Here is a 6,449-nt window from a genome sequence, read left to right on the forward strand (position 1 = left end):
TAGGAGACCTGCCCTATGTCTGGAGCATCATTTAACTACAGAACAGGAGGGACATGCAGGCTGCAATTCACTAGAAGCCCGCCGTGCTGAAGCTAAGTGGGCGTTCAAAGGATTGGTCAGCAATTCACTCATTTATTCACTCAAGAAACACTCCTGTTAAGTATATACTATACGCCATGCACTGTTTGGGCTTCCCAGGTTGTGCCACCTGCCAGCGCAGACGACATAGGAGACTAGGGTTCGATCCCTGGGTCGGGAAGATCCCCTGGAGAAGGAAATGGCAACCCACTCCAGTATTCTTGCCTGGAGAACCCCATGGACAGAGGAGCCTGGCGGGCTACAGTCCAGGGGGTCGCAGAGTTGGACATGAGTGAAGCAACTTAGCAAGCACACACACGTACTGTTCGGGGACCCCCAAGGGCAGCTTTTATTCAAGTGGAGGAAATCAGGCAATAGAACCATTACTGAGTGAAATGTATGAGAGGCCAGATGGTAAGACGTGCTCTGAGAAAAGATGAGGCTGAAAGGGAGGCGGCAGCTCATTTGCTATGAGGTGGTCAGGGAAGGTCTCACCTGAGCATGGCATTTTGATCCCAGACTAAAGGAAATGAGGTGTGGGATCTGGAGGAGGAGGACTTGGGGAAGAGGCAGAGGGATGGCAAATGCAGAGCCCGAGGGGAGAGCAGGGGAGGCGAGGTCCGCTTGGGGCCCATGGTGAGGACCTGCAGCAGCCTGGGGTTGCGTGGGTCAGCAAGGGACTGGGGAGAGGCAGGGGCCGGACTGGGCTGGCAGCCTGGAGGTGAGGAAGATGAGGAATCTGACATGTGTTTGAAGGCAGAGCTGACACTGTTTGCCCCATCAGCCAGAGACAGGTAAAGGAAAGGGAAGGCTAATTCCAAGGTTTGTACCCCAGCTGTGGGAGGCTGGCTGGCTGGGTGGGGCAGTGTCGGGATGGGTGGCAGCAGGGAGGCAGGCGCTGAGGTTGGACAGGTTGAGGCTGAGATGCCCAGCAATAAATGCAAGTCATCCATCACTCCCGGTGGAGCTGGCATGACATTTAGTTGTCATGGGCTTGTGGGTGGTAATTAACCTATGAGAGACGATGGGATCGCCTAGAGAATGGGTGTAGGCAAGAGGTCCACTGACTGAGCCCTGGGCTTCCCCCAACATTTAGAAGTCAGAGAAGGAAGGACAGACCGGCAGAGCAGCCTGAGAGGAATAGCCAGGGAGGTGGGGGCCCAGGAAAGCAGGGCGGAGGGGTCGGGGTGGTCCTCAGCCAAGGTGCTCAGCCTTTAGCAGCATGCAAATGGATGGGGACACAAGAGATACAGTTCCTGCAAGCGATGGCAGCGAGCCTTTTAGGAAAGAGAGGGTTTGAAAAAGAATAGAGCAGAGAAAGTCAAAAGGGCAAGTGAAGCCAACGCTTCTCGGGAGTGTTGCTGAAGAGGGGGGCCACTGTGCCACCTGAAACCCAGACAAGAGGCTCAGAGAGCCCTACGCGGGCCTCTTCCCAAGTAGTGTCCAGGGGACAGCTGTTTGCTGCAGGGGTTGGGGCGGAGGCAGGAGGCATTGGACAGAGCTTGGTCTGAGCTAGGTGTCCACACACAGGTGCTCAGGGCCATTCAAGGTGTGGGTGGAGCCAGGGTAAGAAAGAAGGGGGCTGGGGTGGGAACCAGGGCAAGCGCCAAGGCCAAGGCTGGTTGTCCCCTGCGACCATGTTCAAGGAGTGGGAGAGTTCTGAATCCAGACACTTCGTTAAGAAGATCAGCTTCTCAAGTAGAAAGAGGACAGGTTTAACAGCTAGTCCACGTGTTCACATCACTTTGATATTTCGGCTTAGGGTATGTGGGCCTCTCTCCTGTGCTCTTCTCCCGGGCATTGCAAAAGTGAGGGCAGGCTTGGGAGCAGCGAACCTGAGTGATGGGGTGAAGACAGGGTTGCTTTAGGGTTTGACTCATTTTCTTTTTTGTTTTTAAGACAGGAGAAGAATTAGCATTCTCTTCTGAAGAGTCTTCCTGGAAGAGAGGAAATTGATGGTGCGAAAGGGGATGCAAACTGCAAGAAGGGGATAAAATCCAGGGCTTCGGTGGGCCTTAGGGAGACTCTCAGATACTCCGTCCGCAAGACCAGGGGGATGTCAGTGTGAGCGGGTGCGGGGCCAGGTTGTAGGAGCATGTGGGCATTCTCCATGACTCCTTCTGTTATTTCAGTGAAAAAGCAGCAAGATCATGGGTCATAAATAAGGGAAGAGGGCCCTGGATATTTGCAGAAGGAGGAGAAGGTGAGAAAGAACCCTCTCCCATGAAGGGGAAGCAAGCAGACCAGAAAAATGTGACAGCATCACCCATCCACACTGGCCGATCGTATTTTTCCCAAGATAGGAACATCTCCCACCCCACAAGCTCTTCTAGAAGCTTCCATGCCTCCGCTAAGAAATGGAGTCTAATTCTCCTCCACTTGAACCTGGGCACGCTTGTGACTTACTCATTACTGATGAAATGGGTGGAACAACAGTACAACCCTTCTGAAGCTACATGAGAAGAGCTTCTGTCTTGTAGGATACCCATGCTGGAGCCTTGAGCTGCCATACTGTAAGGAAGGCCAAGCTAGCCCATGAAGAGACAACCTGGAGAGTCTCTAAGTCCATGGAAGGAGAGAGATGCCCAGTCAGGGCTCAGATGTTCCAGCCTCAGCCACTCAGTGAGACCCTGAGCAACACAGATGAGACCGTCCCAAATCCATGACCCACAGAATCCTTGTGAGACAATAAAATGTTGTTGTCTTAAGCTTTTATTTAATGATGCAGCAAATAGTTGGAAGAAATACCAAAAGCCTAGAGATTCATGATCATGACTTTAAAGTGATGCAACCCATTGGCTCAGCGATATCCAACAGATTTTTGCAGGGACGAGGCCTGCACATTGGCGACAAGTTTCCCCTCCTTGGCTCAAGGGAGGAGTAGAGAGGATGACGAAGAAAAGAGAGAAGGGATTGGGTCTCAGATGTCAGGGTAAAGTCTTGGCCTTGACCATGTAGTGCCGGGGGCCAGCGTGAAGAACTCCACCCATGGCAAAGGTCATGAGGAAGGAGGCTTGATCACGCCTTTGCGCTGACCCCCGGCACTGTAGGCTACTGAGAGTACCCCAGTGAGAGCTGTTTATGTTCTGTGCGCATGCCGGGCCCACTGTGGTGGTAGCAATACAGAATACAGCCCGCCTCCTCAGAGGACCTGGAGTTGGGGGTGGAGAGGCCTGGGGACTCAGCATGGCTGCATCCTCAGTTCCTCCCATCTGTCTGAGGCCTCCAGCAAGAAGTCCGTAGAAAGGAAAAGGGGTGAGGAGTGATGAGCCTCAGTGCTTCCATCTGAAAAATGGGGGCCCTGGACTTAAGGCCTGTAAATGTTCTTCTGGCTCTGAGACTAAGGATGGGGCAGAGACGTTTTTGGTGCTGGGCTGGATCCTGGGCTCCGTCCTGTGAGTAGGACATGCAGGGAAAGGACTCAAGGCCTGACCCTCATCATTCTACAGGCCTTATTCAGGATTTCTGGGTTCCAAGGAAGAGAAAACCCAACATATAGGGGCAATTTAAGCTGAAGCTTTAATACTTTGGCCACCTGATGCAAAGAACTGACTCATTGGAAAAGACCCTGATGTTGAGAAAGATTGAAGGCAGAAGGAGAAGAGGGAAACAGAAGATGAAATGGTTGGATGGCATCACCGATTCAATGGACATGAACTTGGGCAAACTCCGGGAGATGGTGAGGGACAGGGAAGCTTGGCGTGCTGCAGTCCATGGGGTCTCAAAGAGGCAGACACAACTTGGCAACTGAACAACAATGGGGGCTTTTAAAGACTAAAATCTATGGGCTATATAGTAACCCAAAGCACAGGGGTTTTTGAGGTTTCAAGCAAAGCTTGATCCAGTCAGCCAAACAGGGTGACAGGACTCGGTTTCTCTGCCTCCATCTCTCGGCTCCACATGGTCACATTTGCTCCTTTCCCAGGGTGGCTCTCCCCTGGGGATCTCAGGATGTCCTCCACTCAGGCCTGGGTCTACTTGCTTCTCTTCAGGTCCAATGGAGAGAAAGTCCACCTCCTGGAGACCTCAGGGAGAGGCGGTTGCTGTGATTGGCCCTGCCTAAGGCAAGTGTCTATCCCTGAACCAATCACAACAACCACAGGATGAGATGTAGTAACTGGCTTAAACCAATCAGGGCCTATTTGGAGCTGGCTTGGGGTCTACCCCATCCAGCTATGGGCTGGGAACCAGGGGGTGTTGTCAGGATGGAGGCAAGGGACTAGGTGCTAAGGAGAAAAAAGTGAAAAGGGAAAGTATTAATCATTCACGTGTGTCTGACTCTTTGTGACTCCATGGACTGTAGTCTGCCAGGCTCCTCTTTCCATGGAATTCAGCAGGCAAGAATACTGGAGTGGGTAGCCATTCCCTTCTTCAGAGAATCTTCCTGACCCAGGGATGGAACCTGGGTCTTCTGCATTGCAGGCAGATTCTTTATCATCTGAGCCACCAGGGAAGCCTCAAGGGTGTCAAGGAGGACCCCCCTGCCCCCCTCCCTCCGGCAGTGTCTGCTACTACAGGACACTGGAGAACAACAGACTAGGGCTCAGCCCATGTCCTTCGGTCCCTGCAGCAGAACCTTCTAGAGACTGCATGCTCTGTCAGAGAGGAAGTGGTTGAGCACCGGAAAGGGGGGGAATCTCCTATCAAGGCCATTTCCAGTACCAGCTGCCCATCCGGCCGGCCTGGAGCCCTGGGATGGGGGCGGCCACCATTGGCCGGAACCCAGGGTCTGCCTGGGACACTTGGGCAGCTGGAGACTGATTAAGCTGAGAAAAAGGCAGGCTGGAAAATGCGGGGTTGGGGAAGCCATCTGACTCTTCCCTAACACCAAAAAAGGGAACAGAAAAGGTCAGCTTAGGCACTGGGAAAAAGCCAAACAAGGAGTGCCTGACGGAAGCAGACAGCCCCTTCCACCTGAGCTCAGCTCTGCAGGGGGCTGCCTTACAAGAACCCGGGGAGCAAGGCTGCATAGGGATGATCATATTGCTCAGATGGGGAGGTGGAGGCCCCGAGAAAAGTGACTCACCTTGCAAGGTAGGGCAAAGCCCAAGTATGAACCTGAGCCCTCTCAGGACTCCCCTCCTCCCATAGCACAGATTAGTCATGCCCATTCCCACGCACAGAGTCACGTGATGGTGAGGCCACGGGGTGGAAGGACATCCAAATCCCCCTACACCCCTACTATTCCAGAGGCCCGGCAGAGAGAGGAAGGGGGCTGCAGGGTCCAAGAGGCCCAAGTTCAAATCCAGCCTCTGCCACTCTGGCTGTGTGAACTTGGGCAAGTCAGGGTCTGCATTTATAAAATGTACCCAATACTTTCCTGAGAGGTCGTTGGGAGGAGTGATTGACATCACATATGCAAAGCCACTGACACAGTGCAGCACATGGTGAACGTTCCATGCCTCATGTAACAGAAGGAGAGTTTGTCAGGTTTAATTACCATATCACCGCAGAAATGCTGTGATCTGCTGAACCCAGTGCAGCACGCTGCAGAGGGCGGGGGAGGAGCTCTCCCGAGTGAACCCTGAGAAACAGAGTGGGGGCCGGGGTGTTGTCAAGAAATTCACCAGGACAAGAGATGTGGGGGTCCTGGCTTTCTGGGAGGGATTCAGAGCGCTGTCCCCGCTGCTCATCGGAAGCCAGACACTGCGGGATCTGTTTCTCCTCTTTCCCCAGGGGTTGCACTAGTACCCTCATCCCCTGAGCCTGGGCTCACCAGGGGTGAGAAGGTTGCAGACAGGGGATCATTGTCCACTCTGACTGGGCCCAGATCTCGCAGCTGCCAACCCCTCTAGGGCACAGGGTCTTGTTGGACCAGCCCAGCCATGTGTGTGTGTGTTGAGGGGTGTTTATCCCCCAGTTGCCATGGGAGACCCAGATTCTACACTGGGCACTCTCTCCAGTGTCCTGACGGTGACCCCAGAGCATCTCTGACCAGCAGGCCTGGGTGGGGCCTGGGAGGACAAAGCTGCCTTTGGCTGCCGGCGGGCGGGTGGGCAGAATGCGTCAGCTTGTCGGCCAGCCAGAGAAACCTGGAAGCCAGCCTTGACATCCCCTCTCTTTGTCACCACGCATATCTTGTTTTTGTCATGACATGACATGACAGATGTTGCTTGCTACTGCTGCCACTGAAGTCGCTCTAGACTCCGGCCCCGCCATCTAAGCCACAAGCTGCTGCCCTTGGTCACCTCCACCGCTGCAGCCCTTCCTCCGGTCTCACAGTCAGCCTGCCCTGCATCCACAGCCAGGGGGAGCTTTGAGAAACACAGTTCAACCACATCAGTCCCTGGTGTTGAGTCCTTCAGTGAGTATTTACAAAACACATACTCAACAAAGGATGCATAACCAGAATATACAAAGAACTTCTACAA

The sequence above is a fragment of the Capricornis sumatraensis genome, chromosome 4 (genome assembly GCF_032405125.1).
Source record: "Capricornis sumatraensis isolate serow.1 chromosome 4, serow.2, whole genome shotgun sequence".
NCBI lineage: Eukaryota > Metazoa > Chordata > Mammalia > Artiodactyla > Bovidae > Capricornis > Capricornis sumatraensis.